Source organism: Narcine bancroftii, assembly GCF_036971445.1.
Source record: "Narcine bancroftii isolate sNarBan1 chromosome 12 unlocalized genomic scaffold, sNarBan1.hap1 SUPER_12_unloc_2, whole genome shotgun sequence".
In the NCBI taxonomy this organism is placed as follows: domain Eukaryota; kingdom Metazoa; phylum Chordata; class Chondrichthyes; order Torpediniformes; family Narcinidae; genus Narcine; species Narcine bancroftii.
In genome coordinates, this window is record NW_027211808.1 from 7,397,914 (window position 1) to 7,422,031 (window position 24,118).

A 24,118-nucleotide genomic window follows, 5' to 3' on the forward strand; every position below is an offset into this window, starting at 1 on the left:
CGGCAAAACTCTGCATGCCAAACTGCATGAGTTTTCCAAGCTTTGTTGGGACCAAGGAAAACTGCCTCAGGACCTTCGTGATGCCACCATCATCACCCTGTACAAAAACAAAGGCGAGAAATCAGACTGCTCAAACTACAGGGGAATCACGCTGCTCTCCATTGCAGGCAAAATCTTCACTAGGATTCTACTAAATAGAATAATACCTAGTGTCGCCGAGAATATTCTCCCAGAATCACAGTTCGGCTTTCGTGCAAACAGAGGAACTACTGACATGGTCTTTGCCCTCAGACAGCTCCAAGAAAAGTGCAGAGAACAAAACAAAGGATTCTACATCACCTTTGTTGACCTCACCAAAGCCTTCGACACCGTGAGCAGGTGTATTTGCTTTGGCAAATACTAGAGCGCATCGGATGTCCCCCAAAGTTCTTCAACATGATTATCCAACTGCATGAAAACAAACAAGGTCGGGTCAGATACAGCAATGAGCTCTCTGAACCCTTCTCCATTAAAAATGGCGTGAAGCAAGGCTGTGTTCTTGCACCAACCCTCTTTTCAATCTTCTTCAGCATGATGCTGAACCAAGCCATGAAAGACCCAAACAATGAAGACGTTGTTTACATCCGGTACCGCATGGATGGCAGTCTCTTCAATCTGAGGCGCCTGCTAGCTCACACCAAGACACAAGAGAAACTTGTCCGTGAACTACTCTTTGCAGACAATGCAGCTTTAGTTGCCCATTCAGAGCCAGCTCTTCAGCGCTTGACGTCCTGCTTTGAGTCAGCCTGAAGAAAACTGAGGTCCTCCATCGGTCCTCCATCAGCCAGCTCCCCACCATGACTACCTGCACCCCCCCACAATTCCATCGGGCACACAAAACTCAAAATGGTCAAGCAGTTTACCTATCTCAGCTGCACCATTTCATCAGATGCAAGGATCGACAATGAGATAGACAACAGACTCGCCAAGGCAAATAGCGCCTTTGGAAGACTACACAAAAGAGTCTGGAAAAACAACCAACTGAAAAACCTCACAAAGATAAGCGTATACAGAGCCGTTGTCATACCCACACTCCTGTTCGGCTCCGAATCATGGGTCCTCTACTGGCATCACCTACGGCTCCTAGAACGCTTCCACCAGCGTTGTCTCCGCTCCATCCTCAACATCCATTGGAGCGCTTTCATCCCTAACGTCGAAGTACTCGAGATGGCAGAAGTCGACAGCATCAAGTCCATGCTGCTGAAGATCCAGCTGAGCTGGGTGGGTCACGTCTCCAGAATGGAGGACCATCGCCTTCCCAAGATCGTGTAATATGGCGAGCTCTCCACTGGCCACCGTGACAGAGGTGCACCAAAGAAAAGGTACAAGGACTGCCTAAAGAAATCTCTTAGTGCCTGCCACATTGACCACCGCCAGTGGGCTGATATCGCCTCAAACCGTGCATCTTGGCGCCTCACAGTTTGGCGGGTAGCAACCTCCTTTGAAGAAGACTACAGAGCCCACCTCACTGACAAAAAGCAAAGGAGGAAAAACCCAACACCCAACCCCATCCAACCCAATTTTCCCCTGCAGCCGCTGCAACCGTTTCTGCCTGTCCCACATCGGACTTGTCAGCCACAAACGAGCCTGCAGCTGACGTGGACTTTTACCCCCTCCATAAATCTTCGTCCGCGAAGCCAAGCCAAAGAGAAGAAAGATACTTTCTTGGTGGGATGTCCTCCAGCTCTATTGCTAATAAGAGGGGTGAGTGATTCATTAACAATCTAGCTTTATATTCCGTTTTCCTAACTCTGACTTGGATATGGGCTGACAACAGGAACAGATCAATCCTTGAGTATGTTTTATGTCTACTCGAAATATGGAGGAGCAAACACCCAAAGGAGAAGGAATACACATGTGTTTGCTCCTCCATATATCCAAAAGTTGCATTTCTTGCATTGATTTAACCATAAATTTGGCTACTTTGTTTTTTCTGCTAGTCTTTTATCCAATTTTATCCATCTTTGAATCCAAATTAATGTTAAAGTCCCCTACTATCAATATATTCCCCTGCGTATCTACAATCTTCAAAAAAAAATCTTGCATAAACTTTTAATCCTCTTTATTAAGTGTATATATATTGACCAAATTCCAGAGTTCTGAATATATCTGACATTTTAACATTACATATCTCCCTGCTGGATCTATTATTTCCTCCTCTATTTTGATTGGTACATTTTTATTGATTAATATAGCTACTCCTCTGGCTTTTGAGTTATATGATGCTGCTGTTATATACCCTTCCCAGTCTCTCCTTAATTTCTTGTGTTCCACTTCAATTAGATGCATTTCCTGCATGAATGCTACATCTATTTTTTTTTCTTTTTGATTAAATTTAATAGCCTCTTCCTTTTGATTTGGTTATGTATTCCATTAATACTTATAGTCATATAGTTCAACATGGCCATTTCATACTTTGTTTACATCTCATTTCTGCTCTCCTCTGCTTTTCCCATTTCCATTCCTCAGTTTTCTTTTTATGAACGCACTGTATGACAACATTTCTAAAACATAAAATAATTCAACCATTCCCACATCTAAAATTCCCTTAACACCAAGTGCCAACCCCCCCCCCCCCCCCCGCTCTCTGAGTCGCCCCTTGTACCTTGCTGGGCAACCACAACTCCCCTCTCCATTCGGACTGCAAACCCGTTCGCAAGTGTCAACTGATTTCGTTGAGACTGTTATTCTCTCCCACCCAACCCCTTCCACAAAAGACTTTTAACTTCACATTACAACAAAGCTCCCCCCTCTTTTCTTCTCTTTATCTTCTTCTTATTTATTTATTTATTATTCATTTTTTTTTAACCCTCCTCCTTTTTTATTTTCCCCCTCTCCCTTACTTCCCTTTTTTTCCCTCCTTTAGTTCTTACTTATACATTATTTTTACTTCTTTATATGTAGTTTGTTGTCGTTCTTTGTTCTTGTTACATCTCTTCATCTCTCTTTCTGTCTTGCAGGCATTTTTCAAATTCTCGAGCTTTCCCTGGATACAAGAACAGCCTGTTTGCTGCCCCGAGATAACTATTTTAAGCACCGCTGGATATCTTAACATAAATTTATAGCCTTTCTTCCATAGGATCGATTTTGCTGCATTAAACTCCTTCCTCTTCTTCAGGAGTTCAAAACTTATGTCTGGGTAGAAAAAACTTTTTGACCCTTGTATTCCAGTGGTTTTTTGTTGTCTCTCATTTTATTCATTGCCTTCTCCAATATATTTTCTCTTGTTGTGTATCTCAGAAATTATTCTAAAACGGATCTTAGTTTTTGTTGTGACTGTGGTTTCGGGCCTAGTGTTCTGTGTGCCCTTTCTATTTCCATTCCTTCCTGCATTTCTGGCATTCCCAGGACTTTTGGGATCCATTCTTTTATAAATCCTTTCATATCTTTGTCTTCTTTATCTTCCTTATGGCCCAATATCTTTATATTGTTTTGCCTACTATAGTTTTCCAATATATCCATCTTCTGAGCTAACAACTCCTGTGTTTCTTTAACTTTTTTGTCACTTTCTTCCAATTTTCTTTTTAAGTCATTCACTTCCATTTCTAACGCCATTATACGTTCTTCTGCATTTTCTAATCTTTTCCCTACATCTGTTGTGTCAGCTCTATTCTACTCACATTTTCTTCTGCACTTTTCGTTTTCCTTTTCATTTCACTAAATTCTAGTGTCAGCCATTCTTTTAATTCTTTCATTTGTTCTTGAAAATTTTAAAGTCTATGTAATGTCTTCATTTTACCTCCTATTCTATTCCTCTGTGCACAGCTTGGTGTTCTCCTTCTTCTTCTTCTGTGTCCACTCTTGGGTTTGTGTTTCCTTTTTCTTTTCCTTGTATCTGTGTCATTTCTGACTTTCTTGTTGAGCTGCTTGTCTCAGTTTGTTGGATTTTTTTTCTCATGATATCTTGATGATGGTCCTCTTCTTCTGGGTTGGTTATCTGTTGTGTTTCTAGTTTCCTTTTTTCTTTCTCACCCCTTCCATTCCCATTGTTTTCTTTATCTTTCAGCTGGGAGCTCTGCTGTCAGGCCTCTCACAGCTGTTCACTCCACAACTGGTCCCCCCTCCTGTCAGTGTTGTCCTTGTCGTGCGCATCACACATGTGTGACTCCTTGTACATGCGCAGTTGTGCACCCCTGTTTTGCAGTCCTGTGGTTAGTGGATCGTGACCCTGTGGGGTGTCCACTAACCTTGGGTAGTGGGCTCCACTTTCCATGGCAGTCCCTGCTTTATCATGCAGGTAAGGCCTTCACCTTTCTCTTCCAGTGTCTTTCTTTCTTCTTTTCTTCCCGTTGTTTTTGGCTTTTCTTTCTTAGGTGCCATTTTCTCTACACCTTATTTTTTATTTGTTGTGATTTGTGTGTCTGGGCTTTGCTTTTTCTTCACTTTTTTCCTTCTTTTCTGGAGAGGGCTGGTATTCTCCGACAAGATTTTAGTTATTTTAAGATTTTAGTTATAACTGAATTTTAACTCAGAGTTAAAATTCCCTTAAAGGGGGAAGGGGGTGACAGAGTATTTAAAAATGGTTTGGGATGAATTGTTAGAGCAGCTTTCACACACCCATATTAAAACACAGAATATTTGCAGGACTTTTGCAGAATGCTTTTTGCAGGAGGCCACAAAGTATTGACAGCAGCTTGCCTGGGAGAGTTTGTGATCCTTGTAGGCAGAAGAGAAGAATTTTGCTCTCAGACAGGGAGGAGTAGAACAGAAAAGAGACAGACAGAAATACATTCGAGAGGGACAAGCTGGCAAACTTTGCAAGGCTGCCTGACACAGGAGAAGACTGGAGGTATGAAAGGTGACCTGAAAGAAAGATAATAATCTGGAGAACCATGAAGGGGGCACGTTTCATCAGCAAGACTGATTGAGAAGGAATCAGTTGTGGATGTCCTGGAGAAGGAATCTCTCCTTGAAAACCAGCAAGAACCCTCCTGAGTGGTAACCATTTGCTTGTTAAGCACCAAAGACTGGTGAACTTTGATAATGCTAACTTCTGTACACAATATAAGAATTGCCTGCAACCAGTGAGCTTGGACTGTGATCCAAAGAACTTTTCTAATTTTAACATTACACAAACCTGTGCTCAGTATTAGAGGGAGGATTAAGTAGTTCGGTAGGTTAAGTAATAAGTTAAAGTTTAATTCTGTTTTCTTATTCAAATATAATTAAAAACTTTTTTTGTTTAAGTAACCCTGTGTTCTGGTGCAGATCTATTGCTACTAGTTTTTGGGGTCCTCTGGACTCCGTACCAGTGCCAGTTACCAGGACTGGGATTCAAATAGATAGCTCTCTGTAAGGAGTTTATATGTTCTTCCCGTGGGTTTCCTCCAGGGGGTCTGGTTTCCTCTCACCAAAGCATACCGGGATTAGGTTAATTGGGCACCAAGAGCTCATGGGCCAAAAAGGCCTGTGACCATGCTATATGTTCAAATTTTAATGGCTGGAGTCAAAAATCAAAGACCGTGATCCCGAGAGGTTGGAACCCTTCATCTACACTGAGAGAACAACATTTAGCAGTACAATGAGGACAGGGTGGGAGGGGTTGGACAGGGGTCACTGGAGGAGGAGGGGAAGAGAGAGTAAAAAACGACGGATAGATGGGAAAGCAGATGATTGGTGAGTGCCAGACAAAGAGTGAGTGAGACAAGAGAAAAAAAGAACTGGGGTCAGGTGGAGGAAGAGGAATCATAGAGGGGAGAAACTAGAATGAATGGAGGGGGAAAAGAGACTCACCTACCCTCAGTGGAAAAAGCCTGAATTTGTTGACATTTTCATAACAATAAATTCTGCTTCTGATTATTTTAGGATATGGTGTCCCTTGTCACCCATCCCTGACTTTCAAGGTAGCAGCGATGGTGGCAATCTAGCTCTTGCCACCTTTCACTAGCTCCTGCCCACCACACCTTTTTCCTCATCCCCCTCTCCCACCACTGTGTTTCGGCTCCATACTTGCTTTTTAATGGTTAAATCATCAGTGAATATCTGCATTGCACCATGTGTATGACAATAAACTCATTATCTCTGAGTGCACAAGGAAATAAAAGTAAGGGCAGCCCTTTATCCAACCAAGCTTCTAGTCACAACAGAATGCCATATTTCTCTCCTGCAAGATGCTGGGCATTTCCAGCAGATGCCTCGGCTCTGTCAGGCTGGTTCAACTTGCATCAGCTTGGTATTCAAGCCAGGATCTGTACAAAGTATTTATGTGGTCATGACCAGACCTGGCACAGCGCCACACATCATTCAGCGAGCTTGCTTGAGATAATTTCCTCACTGTGGATGAGCAACTGAACACTGAGAAGCAGAGAGGCAGAAGTGTTCTGACTGGCAAAATGCCCAGGGTCTGGCAGAGATAAGGTAACAACCAGTGTCAAGGCACACTTATATCTTACTATTCACCACCAGAGGGTGGAGGAGTGAGAAAGGGAAGTAAGGATCTCAGCAGCTGAAAGAACGACTGCCATGGCAATGAGAAGGGAACAGCATATATTCAATTAACCTGTTGCATGAATGCATCGTTGAGGAGCTGAAGGGTGCATTGGTGAAAAGAAGTGAAGAATGTAAATGAGCCAGGCAAGTCAACTGCCTCAGGGAGGTTAGAACAGCTGGGGTAGATCTGAACAAGCTGAGGTTCACAGAGGGTGGAAAAAGGAGAAGCCACCAAAGTCAAGCAACAGACACCTGAGGTATGCACACATCACAACAATTTTGGACAACACTATTAGACAAAACCATTCGCATTCTGGAGGCTTAAGATAATTTTCAAACACTGCTCTGTGAACATGTTGGTGATGGTTAAATCAACATTAGCACAAATCTCTCAGCAAGACTCAACATTTGAAGATGTAGGGCTGCAGTACCAAGTCATTAAGCTTAATTTATTTGAGTGTGTGTCAGTATTAGGAGAGCTATAATCTGTTTGTTGCAGCAAGAACAATAAACACAGTGCAAAGTGGCTGTCACCACAACAGTCATTACTCCATTTAATAAACAGCACAGTGAAACAGAAAGCATCATCTCTTGTCAGCACTCTGTCTCAGATTGCACTCCAAATGCCTGGGAGATGTTGCGAGGCAAACAAAACTCATTAATACTCAGATATTGTGAATTCTGCTTAATCTTGTGAACTCTGAACTGGTTAAAGTGTTCAGTGAGGAGAGAACAGCAGTTCATTAATGGCAAAGTGGCGCCAACGTTCAATGCCCTATTTCTGTCAGGCACATTTACCAATTTGTGTACAATTAGCTTCCTCAAATCATGATGAATCAAATTGAATTGTTTATTGGATACAGTGAAAAGCTGTATCCAGTCAAGGCAACTTCTATGAGGTACAATAGGTAGTACAAGGATAAATTCATAGTGCCATGCATGATAGAGATGGTCAAGAAAAAAGTGCAGGGTATAGAGTTAAAGAGAAAAATGCAGTCAACTTAAGCATAAATGTACTAATAGGAATTCCTTTCAAGTATCTGATAATAGCAGGAAAGAAACTGTCCTGAATCTGCAGGCAAATACACAGAAATGCTGGAGAAACTCAGCAATGCCCATAGGAGGTCATGATATATATCCAATGTTTCTTCATACTTTGAAGAAGGGATCAGGCCCGAAACATGATTATATATCAGGGGTGGCTAAACCGCAGCTCACGAGCCACATGTGGCTCTTTGACATACAAAGTGCGGCTCATGGAAAGTGCTAGCCACTTTCAGGTACCTAGGGGGAGCACATAGAAACAGAATATTCCTCCCAAAGGTGGGTTGAGTATGTACACCTCGGGGACGGGTTCTCCGCTTTCAGCCACATTTGGATATTTTAGGTGATTTTACATTCAGGTATTATGGCCTCCTGAATGATAGTGTTAATGGGTATGGCTTGCAATTGCTTGATTGCTCCAGCTCTCAAACATCTGAAGTTTATGGTGTAGGGTACTAGCATCAAACCACGAGGCAGAGTGCAGGTAAAACACTAGTTTCAATAGCCTGGTATACAGCTAGGCTTTGAGGCTTTAGTCTTGCCTCTGTACAATCCTAGGCCAGAATGAGGGGGAAGGGATCATCTCCCACCCCCACCACCCCCCCCCCCCATCCAGGCTTATATACACCAGATTTGCCACCTTATGACCTAGTGATGTAATTACATCATGCATAACATACCATCACATTCAAACCCCTTAAAAAGTTGTGATTGATCCTCCCACCCCCAACCCCCTCTGTCTCTTTGTACCTGTTCATGTCTAGTATTTGACACGGCTTCCTCTTCCTTTTGGACCTTTGGGGTCTGGGACAATGGAGGTGAGGGTGCCTGGGCCGGGGGCTCTTGGCCCTGGGTGAGGGTATGTTATGTGGGAGCAGGGCTTTCTGCCCGTGGGGGTGTGTTCATCTGCTGCGCTTCATGCTGGTCCATGGGGGTTTGTGACCCTCCCGCGTCGATTCTCCAGAGCCGGTGGTGTTCCTGCATCTTCTGCTGTCCTGTCCTGCCGATCTGTAGGTCTGAACTTTTTCTGTACCACCCACATCTCCTGTCGGTGCAAGGTCCCTGGTGGCCACCACGTCTTCCCATCCATCCTCAAATGCGACATAAGCTTAGTGAGGGTTTGTGTGCCTCACATCCACTGGATGAACCATCCTGTGGTGTCTGCAATCCTTGAGGAGGAGGTCCAGTCCTGGTGACATCAGCCATCTAGCCAGCATGGTGCCTGTCATGGATTTCCTCAGGAAAGAAGAGAAACGGTCATGTGGTGTCATGTTAGTTGTGGTGCACAATAAAGAGCTAATGGAGTGCAGAGCCTCCTGTAACACATCTTGCCACCTTGCTACTTGTTGTCCTTTGCTTTGAGAGTTAATAGAACCATCTTCTAGATGGTGGACTTCTCCCTTTCTACCTGCTCATTTCCCCTAGGGTTATAATTCATTGTGTGACTGGCAATTCCTCTATCCCTGAGGTACGATTGGACCTCGGACCTCATGAAGACAACACCCCTCTCTGTGTGTATATAGATAGGCTACCCACACAAACTGAACATAGATTGCAGGCATTCTGTTACTGTGGCTGAGGTGACATTGAGGCATGGGATAGCCAAGTGTAAACGTGAGTACTCGTCGATATCATTTAGGAAATAAATGTTCTTGTTGGAGGATGGGAACAGGCCTCTGAAGTCAAGGCTAAGTTGCTCAAAAGACCTGGTACCTTTTATTAAGGGGATGCTATCTGGTCGGTGGAACTGTGGTTTATACTCCACACAGATAGGGCAACCCCTGCTTACCATCCATACCTCCTCCACTGATAACGGGGGGTTTTGGGCCCTGACAGTGGAAGAGACTTGAGATTCCTGGGTGGCCTAGGTCATTGTGCATGCTCTGTAGTTGGAACAAGTGATTAAAAGCCGCAAAAGTGCCCATGGACAATGTGTCTGAGGGCTCATTTGAGCCTCCCTGGGTGGTATAGGATGTTGTAGCTGTACATTGACAATTTTATCCTCCAGCGCAAGATGTTTTCGTTCTTTACCTTCTCCCTGTATTAGTTATCGAACATGAATGCCACGGATTGTTGGTCCATGACAAGGATGAAAAGTTTATAGGCCAGAAAATGTCTCCAGTGTCGTACTGCTTCCACAATGGCCTGGGCCTCCTTCTCCACTGCTAAGTTTTTTACCTCAGACCCCTGGAGAGTCTGCAAGGAAAAGGCTACTGGCTGCCCCTCTTGATTTGGGGTGGAGGTCAAACCATGTCTGAGGCGATTATCTCTACCTGAAAAGGGATTGTCTCATCAATGGATCGCAGGGTTGCCTTTGCAATCAAATTGCTGATTTCTTTGAAGGCTTTGATAGCAGCAGGGCTGAAGGGAAAAGTAGAGACCTTTATGAGTGGGTGGTAATTGGGGACCCACTGTGCATAGTATGCAAACAGCCCTAGACATCTTTTTAATGTTTTGAGAATGAGGGATAGGGAGGTTTAGCAGTGGCCGGGTCCGGACTGATTTCCCCATTTTGCACCACGTAGCCCAGGATTGTTAACTTCCTGGTGCTAAAGACACATTTATCCTTATTGTACGTTAGATTGTGGTACTTTGCTGCCTGAAAAAATGTTGAAGGTTAGCATCATGGTCAGCTTGCGACATAACTTTGTTCAGGTACAGGAACACCGCCTTTAAGTGGAACTCATCCACTATGCGGTCTTTCTCCCACTGGAACAGGGATACCCATTGGTGATACCAAGGGGAGGCAGAGGAACTGGTACAACCTGATGTTCACTTCGAACGCTGTGTATATCCTATGGCTCTTACTAATGACAACTGGTGGTATGCTGCCTTGAAGTAGATAGTAGAGAACACTTTGTACTGAGCAATGCTGTTCACCATGTCCACGATATGTGAAAGCAGGTATGCATCCAACTGCATGAATTTGTTGATGGTCTGACTGTTGTCTAAGACCATACACCTCTTCTCCCCGGACTTCACTACCCCTACTTGTGCTCTCCAGGGGGAGAAGTCTATGGACTTCTGCACTGATAAACTCCCTGTCTTTTGGGTTGTACCTCCTGCTCTTGGTTTTCACCAGGGTACAATCAGATGTGAGATGCATGAATAAAGGGGCCGTGAGGCCATGTTCATGGCCGTGAGGTTGCAGTTACGCTTGTTTCTAAGGATTAATGGGGGAAGCAGCCCATCATGCACCATTGTGATGCTTTTCAGTTGGCACTGAAAATCCAACCCCAGCAGCACTGGAGCACAGGGGCATGGGAGCACCAGCAATTTAAACTCTTCATGCGCCGTACCCTGGAGCTCCAGAGTGACCCTGCAGAAGTGGTTGCCATTAGTCACATGGTTGTTACTGGGGTACGTTTTTAACACGAGGTGTTCTATCAACCCTTGGGCTATAAAGTTCTCTGTACTCCCATTATCCACCAAACAATTTACATTAGCCCCGTTAACCTTAATACTAATGGTTGCATCCAATAGGTAATGTGGACTTGCCTGATTCAGTTGTAATGAGGCCAGCCTGGCGCTTTCTCCATTCTGATACGAGCTTTCGTCACAACCTCAATCATAGTACTCAGTTCCGAAACTGTCACCTGGTCACTGTGTCCTCTGACCAGAGTCCCAAGATGGTCAACAGCACATGGTACTCTGCTTCGTCTTGCCTGTGGGGGAAGGAGATGATCGTTCCCGCCTCTAATTTGCATGAGAAAAGGCTCTGGCGGGAGCCTTCTGCATACTTTTGCATAATGCCCCTTCTTTCCACACCTTGAGTAATCTTTCTTAGCTGGACAGTAGGCTCTGGGGTGCTTTAGATGCCTGTATAAAATGCACGGAACAGTCTAATGAGGCAATTGCTGAGGCAAGTAGCTCTTGTTCACCCATGCATCTCTCCCTGTGGGTGGCCCATGAGTCCGGCTCAGTGTACTCCTCGAGCTCCCTCCTAGAGTCCTCCAGAGCCTCCGCAATGGTTTCAGCCTCATCTAGCCTCACTGACCCCTTTTCCAATACCCTCTGTCTTATTTCCATTGACCACACCCTGGCTACGATTTTGTCCCTCAGCAGGTAGTCTGCATATTCTTGGGCAGATACTGCCTTAAAATTGCAAACCCTCGCCAAATACTTTAGCGCAAGTATACAGTCTCTAACAGACTCCCCTGCTTGCTGCTACCTGGTCATGAGTCTGTGCATGGAATGCAGCTCACTGTGCCCCCTATTATAATGTCTTTGCAGAGTGGCCATTGCTTCCCAGTATGAATGACATGGCATCATAATTAACGAGTACGGACGATCTTCCAGCTGAGCCAGCAGTAGCATCAGCATTCCTTCCTCTGACGCTCCCTCCACCCCCTCGTAATTTAAAAAAAACACCTATACTACCGTTCGAAATGCATGCTTGAATTCTGGGATCCAACTCAAGCTTCTCTAGCCACAGTACTTGGCTGAGCCTCAGCTTGTGGTTCGATAGCTGGGGGCTAGATATGTAGTGGGCCTGATCCATCTCGCACATGGTTGCTCACCCCTGCAGAGACACGGGACCCTTCCGGAGAATTGGAGATGGTTGGGGGTGATTCCGGGGAAACAGCCTGTCCCCCCTGATCCTGCTGGTAAACTGCGATTGACAAGGCGACTTGCCATATGCCATTCACCCAAGTCTTGCATGACTCCTGGTCATATCAGGTACCCCACGTGCTGTCCTGGTGAGTTCGCGAACAGGTAGGGCATTCTGCCGCTCATCACCGGGGTGTTTCTGACACCTCCGAAATCCACCATGACTGCGGGTGGGCTCTGCCCTTGATCTTGATCCCAATATCACAACTTTCTGGCCAATCCGTTTTCAGCTGCACGTAAACAGGGACAATTTCTGTTTCTCCATCTCTGAGTCGGGTCTCGGCTGAGTCGAGGTCTAGCAGGGCATCTATTCTGGAGAGTTATAGCAGTCTATTAAATTGTAGGCTACTAACATCGAACCACACGAGGCAGAGTCCAGGTAAAACACTAGTTTTTATAAACTGGTATACAGCTAGGCTTTGAGGCCTTGGTCTTGCCTCTGTAGAAACCTAGGCTGATGTGGTTATGTTGTCGAGAATGGTTAAAAGACTTAAAGGGGAATAATGCAGGATGGTTGGTGAATAATGGTACGGTTCATGGGAGAACACTGCCAAAATGATGGGAGCTTGTTGCAAGAATAATGGGGAATGTTGGCCAGGTTAATGATGACTGTTGCAGGCTGAGGATGAAATTTTGGACAGTGTAATGGGGAAAGGCAGTATTTTGGCCAGGGCAATTGGGTAATATTTTCCAGGTTAAAGAAGGATGTTGATGGGAAAATGGGGATCATTGACCAAGGTAATGTGGAATGTTGGAATGGTGATGGGGGATTTCTACTGAATGTAATGAGGAAACATGTCAGGATTAAGATAGAATGTTGCATGGTGTTGAATTAATGTAGGCCAAGGTCATGTGGATTGTTTGCCAGGATAATGGTGCACTGTTGCAGGATTAAGTGTTAAATTTGCAATATGATGGTAATGGGAAAAGGCGGCATGTTGGCCAGCGCAATGGGGTAACATTTCCCATGTTAAAAAACAAAGGTTGATAGGTTATTGAGCACATGTTGTCAGGGAAATGGGAGAATGTTGACCAAGGTAATTGGGAATTTCTGCAGAATGACGGGATTAGTTGGCTATGGTATTTGGGGAATATTTCAGGTTGATGGGGAATGTTGCACTGTGATTAGGGAATGTTGGCCAAGGTAATGGGTGATTTTAAACAGGTAATGGGGGAAAGTTCAGTATGCAAGGAAAGCATGTTGGCCAGGGTTATGGAATAATATTTTACAGGTTAAAGAAGGGCTGTTGACAGTAGCCAGTGTAATGTAAAAATGTTCGCCTGTGTAGTGGGGCCATGTTGCAGAATGATAGGGGCATGTGGTCTATGGTAATCAGGGAATATTGAAGGATGCAGGGGAATTGATCCATATGATTGGGGATTGTGATCCAAGGTAATATGGATTTATTAGTAAGGGTTACATGGGGCTGTTCACAATTTAATGGAAAAGTATTGGCCAGAGAAAAGGTGAAAGTTGTCCAGGTTAAAGCGGGAAATTTGCAGGATGAACATGGAATTCTGTTGGTTAATGGTGTAATGTTTTTCAATGTTAATGGGAGAAAGGCAGCATTTTGACCAGTGTAATGGGGTAATATTTTCCAGGTTAAAGAAGGAATTTGGCAGGGAAATGGGAGAATGTTGGGTAGGTTTATTGTGGAATATTGCAGAAAAATGGGGCATGCTGGCTATGCTATTCGGGGAATATTGAAGGATGAAGGAGAATCTTTCCATGTGATTGGAGATTGTTGGCCAAGATAACGTGAAATTATTGGCCAGGTTATCGGAGGATTGCTCACAATTTAATGGAAAAAAGATGGCCAGGGAAAAGGGGGAATGTTATTCAGTTTAATATGAGTATGTTGATAGGGAAATGGGAGAATGTTTGACAGGGCAATGGAAGAAAGTTGTGAGGCTGATGGGGCGTATTGGACAGGGAAATGGAAAAATATTGCAGAATGATGGGCAAATATTGGCAGAAAGATGGGGCATGTTGCTCAAGGTAATGGAAGAATTGTGGCTAAGTTAATCGGGAATTTCTAGCCAGTAAATTGGGAGAATGTTCTCATTATAATGAAAAATAATGGCTAGCGAAAAGGAGGAATGTTCTCCAGGTTAATGGCAGAATGCCACAGTGATGAGGAAATGATCCATAATGTAGGGTTATATGTTGGCAAGCAGATGTGGGAGTGTTACGGAGTGATGAATTGGAATTGTTGCCAGGGTACTAAGGAATTGTTGCTCGATAAAGAGGGAATGTTGCACGATGAAGAGCTAAAGTTGACCAATATTATGGAGAATGTTAAGCAGGTGAATGGGCGAATGTTGGGCAGAGTAATTGGGAAAATTGCAGGATGATGTGGAAATGATGCCGGATGACAGGTTTTTTTGGCCATGTTAATGGGGTAAAATATGACAAGGAATTGGGGAAATGTTGAAGGATTGTGAGGGAATGTTGGCCAATTAAATGATGAAATGTGGGAGAAAGTAATGGAGGAATGAAACAAGTATGATTGGGTAATGTTGTTCAGTGTAGTGGGGTAATATTGTAAAGGGTAACGAAGTAATGTTTACAGAGTAATGTTGAAATTTAGGGATAATGTTGACATGTTGATAGGGGATGTTACTCAATACAATGTGGAATTGTTGAAAGAGGATGGGTAATTGTTTCCAAGGTAATGAGGAAATGTTTTAGGATGAATAAGGAATGATGCAGGATGATAGGGGAACATTGGCCAAGGTAATGGGAATGGAGGAATATTGGACAAGTTCATTGGAAATGTTGCAGTATGAGTATGGAAAGTTGGACAACTAAATAGTGGAATGTGGGAGAGGTTATTGGGGGAATGAAGCAAGGGCGATTGGGCACTGTTGGTCAGAATGATGGGGTAATATTTTCAAGGTTAAAGAAGGAATAATGACAGGGAAATGGGGATATGTTGATCAAGGTAATGGGTCAATGTTAGCAATGATAATGGGTGAATGTTGCAGAATAATGGGATATGTTGGCATGGTAAATGGGGAATATTGCAGGATGATGAGAATTGTTGCTGTGTGATTGGGGAATTGTGGCCAAGGTAATGGGGTTTTTAGCTAGGAAATGGGGGAATGTTCACACTGAAATATATGAATTTTAGCCTGGGAAAAGGGGACATCTTGTCGAGGTTAATGGGAAAATATTACTGAATGATTGTGAAATTATGCCGGATAATGTGGTTATATTGTCCAAGATGATGTGGTAATGATTGCATGTTGATGGGATGGGGGAAATATTACTCAATGTAATGGGGGAATGTTGCAGGATCATGGGGAATGTTGCCAGAATAACGAGGGGTGATTTCAGGATGAAGTGGTAATGTTGCACGATGATGAGCTAAAGTTAACCAAGTTCATGGGGATTGTTAACCATGTTAATGGTGGATGGTCAAAGGATGAAGGGGAAATTTTGCAAGATGATGATGAAATGTTAGCGATGATAATGGGGAAAGGCAGCATGTTGACCAGGGTAACAGGACAATATTTTCCAGGTTAAAAAATGTAATTTTATCAGGGTAATGTGGGCATGTTGAAAGTATACTGGGGGCATATTGGGCAGGAAAATGTGATAATGTTTGCCAGGGCAATGGAATAAAGTTGTGAGGGTGATGGGGACTATTGGACAGGTTAATGGGAAAATATTGCAGAATGATGGGCAAATATTGCCAGAAAGATTGGGTATATTGCTCACTGTAATGGAAAAATGTTGGCCAAGTTAATGGGGAATTTCTAGCCAGTATAATGGGGGAATGTTCACATTAAAATGAAAAATAATGGCCATCAAAAAGAAGGAAGTTGTCCAAGTTAATAGCAGAATGCCACAGAGTGATGGGAAAATTATCCAGATTAAATGGGTTATAGTATATTGTCCAAGATAATGGGTTAATGTTGGCATAGTGATGGGGGAATGTTACTCAATACAATGTGGGAATGTTGCAGGATGAATTGGAATTGTTGCCAGGGTACTAAGGAAATGTTGCATAATAAAATGTTGTAGGATGAAGGGCTAAAGTTGGCCAAGGATATGGGGAATGTTGTTCAGGGGAAAATGCGAATGTTGTGCAGAGTAATTGGGAAAGTTGCAGGATGATTTGGAAATGATGCAGTCTGATGGGGTGGTTTGGCCAGGCTAATATGTGAATATTGGACAAGTTAATGGGGAAATGTTGAAGAATTGTGTGGGAATGTTGGCCAATTATATGATGGAATGTGGGAGAGAGTAATGGAGGAATGAATCAAGGGTGTTTGGGGAATGAGGTTCAGGATAATAGGGTAATACTGTCCATTTTAAAGAAGGAATGTTTACAGAATAAAGGGGACTTGTTGTCCAAGGCAATAGGATAATGGTGACATGGTGATGGGGTATGTTACTGCATACAATGCAGAAACATTGAAGGATGATAGTAATTGTTTCCAAGATAAAGAGGAAATGTTAGGATAAATAGGGAAACCTGGACAACTAAATGCTGGAATGTGGGAGAAGTTATTGGCAGAATCAAGCAAGGCTGATTGGGAAATGTTGGTAAGAGTAATACAGTCCAGGTTAGAGAAGGAATGATGACAGGGAAATGGGGACCCGTTGACAAAGGTAATGGGACATTGTTAGTCATGATAATGGGTGAATGTTGCAGATTAATGGGTCATGTTGGCTATGGTATTAGTGGAATATTGCAGCACGATGGGAAATGTTGCTGTTTTATTGGGGATATTGGCCAAGGTAATGTTTTTTTTTTAAATCTAGGTAATGGGATAATGTTTACAATGAAAAATAAGAATGTTAGCCAGGAAAATGTGGGAATTTGCCAAGGTTAATCGGAGAATATTTATGAATGATGGGGAAATGATTCAGAATGATGTGGTTATAATATCTGAGATTATATGGGAATGATGGAATGTTGATGGGGGAATGTTACTCAATGTAATGGGGGAATATAGCAGGATGATAGGGGAATGTTGCCAGCATAATGACAGAAGGTTGCAGGATGAATGGGGAATGTCGCACGATGATGAGCAAAAGTTAACCTAGTTCAGGTGATTGTTGGCCATGTTAAAGTTAGATTGACTCAATCTTGGCGAATGTACAGGTGAAAGGCAGCATGTTGACCAGGTAAATAGGATAATATTTTCCTGGTTAAAAAAGGAATTTCTGCAGGGTCATGTGGTCATGTTGGCCAGGGAGTGGAGAGTGTTTTGACCAGCGTAATGTGGAAAATTTGAAAAAAGATGGGGAAAGATTACCACAAAGATGGGGCATGTTCTCCATAGTAATGGAAAAAATGCATGCCTGGAAACTGCAGGAATGTGGCAGAATGATAGGGGAATTTTTGCCTGGTTAGAGGGGGCTGTTGCAGGATGATGGTGTAATGTTGCAGGTTAATGGGGCTATCTTGACTAGGGTAATGGGAGAATGGTTAAAAGACTTAAAGTGGAATAATGCAGGTTGATGCATGAATATTAGTCATGCATCAGTGGGAGAACACTGCCAAAATGATGGGAGTATGTTGCAAGGGAAATGTGGAATGTTGGCTAGGTTAATGGTGAACTGTTGCAGGCTAATGGTGAAATAGTGGCCAGTGTAATTGGGATATGCAATAAGTTGGCCAGGGGAATCGGTTAATATTTTCCTGGTTAAAGAAGGATGTTTATGGGGAAATGCAGATCGTTGACCAAGGTAATGAGTAATGTTGGTATGGCGATGTGAGAAATCTACTGAATGTAATGATGAAATGTTGCATGACGAAGAGGGAATGTTGCTTGATGGTGGGTGAATGTTGGCCAAGTTCATGTGGATTGTTGCCCAGGGTAATGGTGCACTGCTGCAGGATGAAGGGTTAATTTTCCAATATGATTGTAATACAGAAAGGCAACATGTTGGTCAGGGCAATGGTGTAATAATTTCCATGATAAAGAAGGAAGGTTAACAGGGTAGTGGGAGCATGTTGGCAGGGCAATGGGAGAATATTGGCCAAGGTAATGGGTAAATGCTGCAGAATGATTGGTTCGGTGGGCTATGGTAATTGGGGATTATTTCAGGATGTTGGGGAATGTGGCATTGTGATTAGGGAATGTTGAAATTGGTAATAGGTAATTGTTTGACAGGTAATGGGAGAAAGTTCAGAATGTAATTGAAGCATGATGGGCAGGGTTATGGGATAGTATTTTCCAGGTTAAAGAAGGGCTGTTGATTGTCTAATGAGCCCATGTCAGCCAGTGCCTGGGTTGTGGGGGAATGTTGCAGAATGATGGGGGCTTGTTGGGCAATGTAATCAGGGGATATTGCAGGATGCAAGGGAATCATTCCTTATGATTGGGGATTGTTGTCCAAGGTAATGGGGATTTATTCACAAGGTTAAGGTGGGAATGTTTACAATTGAATGGAAAAATGTTGGCCAGCGAAAAAGGTTAAATTTGGGCAGGTTAACGATGGAATGTTGCAGGATGAACAGATAATTTTGCAGGTTGATGGTGTATTGTTGTCAATGTTAATGGGGAAAGGCTGCATTTTGACCAGGGCATTGGGGTAATATTTTCCTGGTTAAAGAAGGAATATTGTCAAGCTAATGAGGCCATGTTGGCCAGGGTAATGGGAAAATGTTGGGCAAGTTTATGGTGGAATGTTGCAGAATAATGTGGCATGCTGGCTATGCTAATTGAGGAATATTGAAGGATGAAGGAAAATCTTTTCATGTGATTGGGGATTGTTGGCCAATATAATATAAAATTTGTACACCAGTTTCATAGGGGAATGCTCACAATGTAATGGAAAAATTTGGCCAGGGAAAAGGGTGATTGTTGTACAGGTTAATTGGGGAATGTTGAAAGGTTACTGGATGCATGCTGGTTAGGGTGATGGGAGAATGTTTCCAAGGGCAATGGAAAAAAGTTGGTATGGAGATGGGGCTTATTAGACAGGGTAATGAGAAAATATTGCATAATGATGGGCAAATATTGTCAGAATGATGGGGCATTTTGCTCATGGTAATAGAAGTGTTTAGGCCATGTTAATGGAAAAATTCTAGCCAGTTTAATAGGTGAATATTCACATTAAATGATAAAATAATGTCCAGCGAAAAATGTTGCCCAGGATAATGGCAGAATGCTGCAGAGTGATGGGGAAATGATCCAGAATGACTGGGTTTTATGATCTTCTTCTTCTTTGGCTTGGCTTCGCGGACGACAATTTATGGAGGGGGTAAAAAGTCCACATCAGCTGCAGGCTCGTTTGTGGCTGACAAGACCGATGCAGGACAGGCAGACACGATTGCAGCGGTTGCAAGGGAAAATTGGTTGGTTGGGGTTGGGTGTTGGGTTTTTCCTCCTTTGCCTTTTGTCAGTGAGGTGGGCTCTGCGGTCTTCTTCAGAGGAGGTTGCTACCCGCCAAACTGTGAGGCGCCAAGATGCACGGTTTGAGGCGTTATCAGCCCACTGGCGGTGGTCAATGTGGCAGGCACCAAGAGATTTCTTTAGGCAGTCCTTGTACCTTTTCTTTGGTGCACCTCTGTCACGGTGGCCAGTGGAGAGCTCGCCATATAACACGATCTTGGGAAGGCGATGGTCCTCCATTCTGGAGACGTGACCCATCCAGCTCAGCTGGATCTTCAGCAGCGTGGACTCGATGTTGTCGACCTCTGCCATCTCGAGTACTTCGACGTTAGGGGTGTAAGCGCTCCAATGGATGTTGAGGATGGAGCGGAGACAACACTGGTGGAAGCGTTCTAGGAGCCGTAGGTGGTGCCGGTAGAGGACCCATGATTCGGAGCCGAACAGGAGTGTGGGTATGACAACGGCTCTGTATATGCTTATCTTTGTGAGGTTTTTCAGTTGGTTGTTTTTCCAGACTCTTTTGTGTAAACTTCCAAAGGCGCTATTTGCCTTGGCGAGTCTGTTGTCTATCTCATTGTCGATCCTTGCATCTGATGAAATGGTGCAGCCGAGATAGGTAAACTGGTTGACCGTTTTGAGTTTTGTGTGCCCGATGGAGATGTGGGGGGGGCTGGTAGTCATGGTGGGGAGCTGGCTGATGGAGGACCTCAGTTTTCTTCAGGCTGACTTCCAGGCTAAACATTTTGGCAGTTTCCGCAAAGCAGGACGTTAAGCGCTGAAGAGCTGGCTCTGAATGGGCAACTAAAGCGGCATCATCTGCAAAGAGAAGTTCACGGACAAGTTTCTCTTGTGTCTAGGTGTGAGCTTGCTGGCGCCTCAGATTGAAGAGACTGCCATCCGTGCGGTACCGGATGTAAACAGCGTCTTCATTGTTGGGGTCTTTCATGGCTTGGTTCAGCATCATGCTGAAGAAGATTGAAAAGAGGGTTGGTGCGAGAACACAGCCTTGCTTCACGCCATTGTTAATGGAGAAGGGTTCAGAGAGCTCATTGCTCTATCTGACCCGACCTTGTTGGTTTTCATGCAGTTGGATAATCATGTTGAGGAACTTTGAGGGACATCCGATGCACTCTAGTATTTGCCAAAGCCCTTTCCTGCTCACGGTGTCGAAGGCTTTGGTGAGGTCAACAAAGGTGATGTAGAGTCCTTTGTTTTGTTCTCTGCACTTTTCTTGGAGCTGTCTGAGGGCAAAGACCATGTCAGTGGTTCCTCTGTTTGCGCGAAAGCCGCACTGTGATTCTGGGAGAATATTCTCGGCGACACTAGGTATTATTCTATTTAGTAGAATCCTAGCGAAGATTTTGCCTGCAATGGAGAGCAACGTGATTCCCCTGTAGTTTGAGCAGTCTGATTTCTCGCCTTTGTTTTTGTACAGGGTGATGATGGTGGCATCACGAAGATCCTGAGGCAGTTTACCTTGGTCCCAACAAAGCTTGAAAAACTCATGCAGTTTGGCATGCAGAGTTTTGCCGCCAGCCTTCCAGATTTCTGGGGGGATTCCATCCATACCTGCTGCTTTGCCACTTTTCAGTTGTTCGATTGCCTTATATGTCTCATCCAGGGTGGGAACCTCATCCAGCTCTAGCCTTAGGGGCTGTTGAGGGAGCTGGAGCAGGGCGGAATCTTGGAATGAGCGGTTGGCACTGAAAAGAGATTGGAAGTGTTCTGACCATCGGTTGAGGATGGAGATCTTGTCGCTGAGGAGGACTTTGCCGTCTGAGCTGCGCAGCGGGCTTTGGACTTGGGGTGAGGGGCAGTACACAGCTTTAGAGCCTCGTAGAAACCCCTGAAGTCGCCAATGTCCGTGCTGAGCTGGGTTCGTTTGGCGAGGCTAGACCACCACTCATTTTGGATCTCCCGGAGTTTGCGCTGAAGATGGCTGCATGCGCGACGGAAGGCTTGTTTCTTCTCTAGACAGGACGGCTTTGTAAGGTGAGCCTGGTGGGCAGCTCGCTTCTTTGCCAGCAGCTCCTGGATTTCCTGGCTGTTTTCATCAAACCAGTCCTTGTTTTTCCTGGAGGAGAAGCCCAGTACCTCTTCAGTGGATTGCAGTATGGTAGTCTTCAACTGATCCCAGAGGGTTTCAGGGGACGGGTCCGTGAGGCGGGTTGCAACGTCGAGCTTTGCTTTGAGGTTTGCCTGGAAGTTTCCTCTCGCTTCGTCTGACTGCAGGTTTCCAACATTGAACCTCTTTCTGGGGGCTTTATTGTTCCTGGGCTTTGGCTTGAAGTGAAGGTTGAGCTTGCAGCGAACCAGCCGGTGGTCAGTGTGGCATTCCGCGCTAGGCATGACCCTGGTGTGGAGCACATCTTGTTTGTCACTTTCTCGCACCAGGATGTAGTCCAGGAGGTGCCAGTGTTTGGATCGGGGATGCATCCAGGTGGTCTTAAGGCTGTCCCTCTGCTGAAAAAGGGTGTTTGTAATGACAAGTCGCTGTTCTGCGCAGAGCTCCAACAGGAGGCGCCCATTGTCGTTGCACTTGCCGACGCCATGCTTGCCCAGGATTCCTGGCCAGGTTTCTGAGTCTTTGCCGACACGAGCGTTGAAGTCGCCCAGGATGACAACCTTGTCGGCTGTAGGGGTACGTTGGATGAGGTTGCGCAGGTCGGTGTAGAACTTGTTCTTTTCTGCTGGTTCCGCCTGGAGGGTTGGAGCATAGACACTGATGAGGGTGATGTGACGCGTGTTTTGAAGTGGGAGTCGCATGGACATGATTCGGTCCGAGAGGCCTGTCGGAAGGTTTTCGAGTTTGGAGGCAATGAAGCTCTTGACCATGAAGCCTACACCAGATAGGCGTCGTTCATCCGAAGGCTTGCCAGACCAGTAGAGTGTGTAGCCCACGCCGCGTTCTTGGAGGCTGCCTACATCTGCCAGGCGGACTTCACTGAGAGCGGCTATGTCGATGTCAAGTCTGAGAAGTTCATGTGCAATGAGGGCAGACCGACGTTCAGGTCGGTGGCTGTCAGCCTTGTCTAGACAAGGCTGACAGGGTTATATTATATTGTCCAAGATAATAGGTTAATGTTGGCATGGTGATGGGGCAATGATACACAATGCAATGTGGAATGTTTACGGATGATGGGGATTTTTAGCCTGGATATTAAGGAAATGTTGCATGATGAAGAGGGATTATTGCACGATGAATGGCCAAATTTAACCAAGTTAATGGTGAATGTTGGGCAGATGCTGTGGAAATTATGCAGGATGATGTTGTTGTTTGCACAGTTTAATGAGGGTATATTCAACAATTTAAAGGGAAAATGTTGAAGGATTGTGGAGGAATATTGGCCAAGTTAATGATGAAATGTGGGAGAGAGTAATGGAGCAATGAAGCAAGGGTGAATGGGGAATGTTGTTCAGGGTAATGGGGTAATACTGTCCAGTTTAAAGAAGGAGTATTTACAGAGTAATGGGGACATGTTATCCAAGGCAATAGGATAATGTTGACATCATGATAGGGCATATTACTCAATACAATGCGGAAATGTTGAAGGATGATGTGTAATTGTTTCCCAGGTAAAGAGGAAATGTTGTAGGATGAATAGGGAATGATGCAGTATGATAGGGGAAAGTTGGCCAATGACTTGTGAATGTGGGAATATTGGATAAATTAATGGGAAATAATGTAGGATGATTAGGGAAAGCTGGACAACTAAATGCTGTAATGTACGAGTGGTTATTGGTGAATGAAGAAAAGGCGTTTAGGAGATGTTGGTCAGAGTGATGGGGTAATACGGTTCAGGCTAAAGATGGAATGATGACAGTGTAATGGGGACATATTGGCCAAGGTAATGGGACATTGTTAGCTATGATAAAGGTTGAATGTTGCGAAATAATGGGTTATGTTGGCTATGGTAATCAGGGAATATTGCAGGATATTGGGAAATGTTGCTGTGATTGGGGAATTTTGGCCAAAGTAATGGGCTTTTTTAGCTAGGTAATGAGGGAATGATCACAATTAAATGTAAGAATGTTAGCCTGGGAAAAGCGGGAATGTTGTCTGGGTTAATGGGAGAATGTTACCGAATGATGGGGAAATGATGCAGGATGATGTGATTATATTGTTCAGGATAATATGGGATTGATGGTGTCATTTTTTTCAGATCAGCACAAGTAGCTTGTTTATTTCTTTAACTGGATTTCATTTACATGAAAAATGGGTGTAAATACCTTTTTTTAATATTTTTTTTTATTTTTTACACTATAAACCATACTGACCAAAATACATACAGACATTTTTCTCTTGAAGCTATACAGTCATTTTCTCCCCTTTTCCCCCCTCCCTTCCCTCCCTCCCTCTCCCCCTTCCCATTTATTCAAAGTTCAATCTATGAGATACATTAAATCCATTAAACAATGTTGTAATTTAATAAAATAAACAAGAAATTTTTATCTTTTACTTTTATATACTGAGTATATTCTTGATTTTTTTAAAATCCATGTACTGTCCCTTCCCTTCATCTTCCAACTCTCTGAGTAGAGTTTGATGTTCTTCCTCCTCTTCTTCTGAGTCCACTCCAGGATCTGTGTCCTTAACCTCTGTCTCTTCTGATTTTCTTGTTGGGTTGCTTATTTTATT

At 44.0% G+C, this 24,118-nt stretch overlaps 1 long non-coding RNA gene across 2 annotated transcripts in view; it reads right to left on the reverse strand.

The window, feature by feature from the left end:
- Positions 1-7,022: 7,022 nt before the first annotated feature.
- The window catches only part of LOC138750171 (uncharacterized), a 31,435-nt gene continuing 14,339 nt past the window's right edge, over positions 7,023-24,118 (reverse strand). The window contains exons 2-4 of one of the 2 annotated variants that reach the window (XR_011349128.1): positions 11,011-11,177; positions 9,544-9,873; positions 7,023-8,748 (exon numbers count right to left, since the gene is read on the reverse strand). This is a non-coding gene — a long non-coding RNA (uncharacterized lncRNA). Of the gene's footprint in view, positions 9,874-11,010; positions 11,178-24,118 lie in introns of both variants that reach the window. The other variant, XR_011349127.1, reaches the window with a different exon arrangement.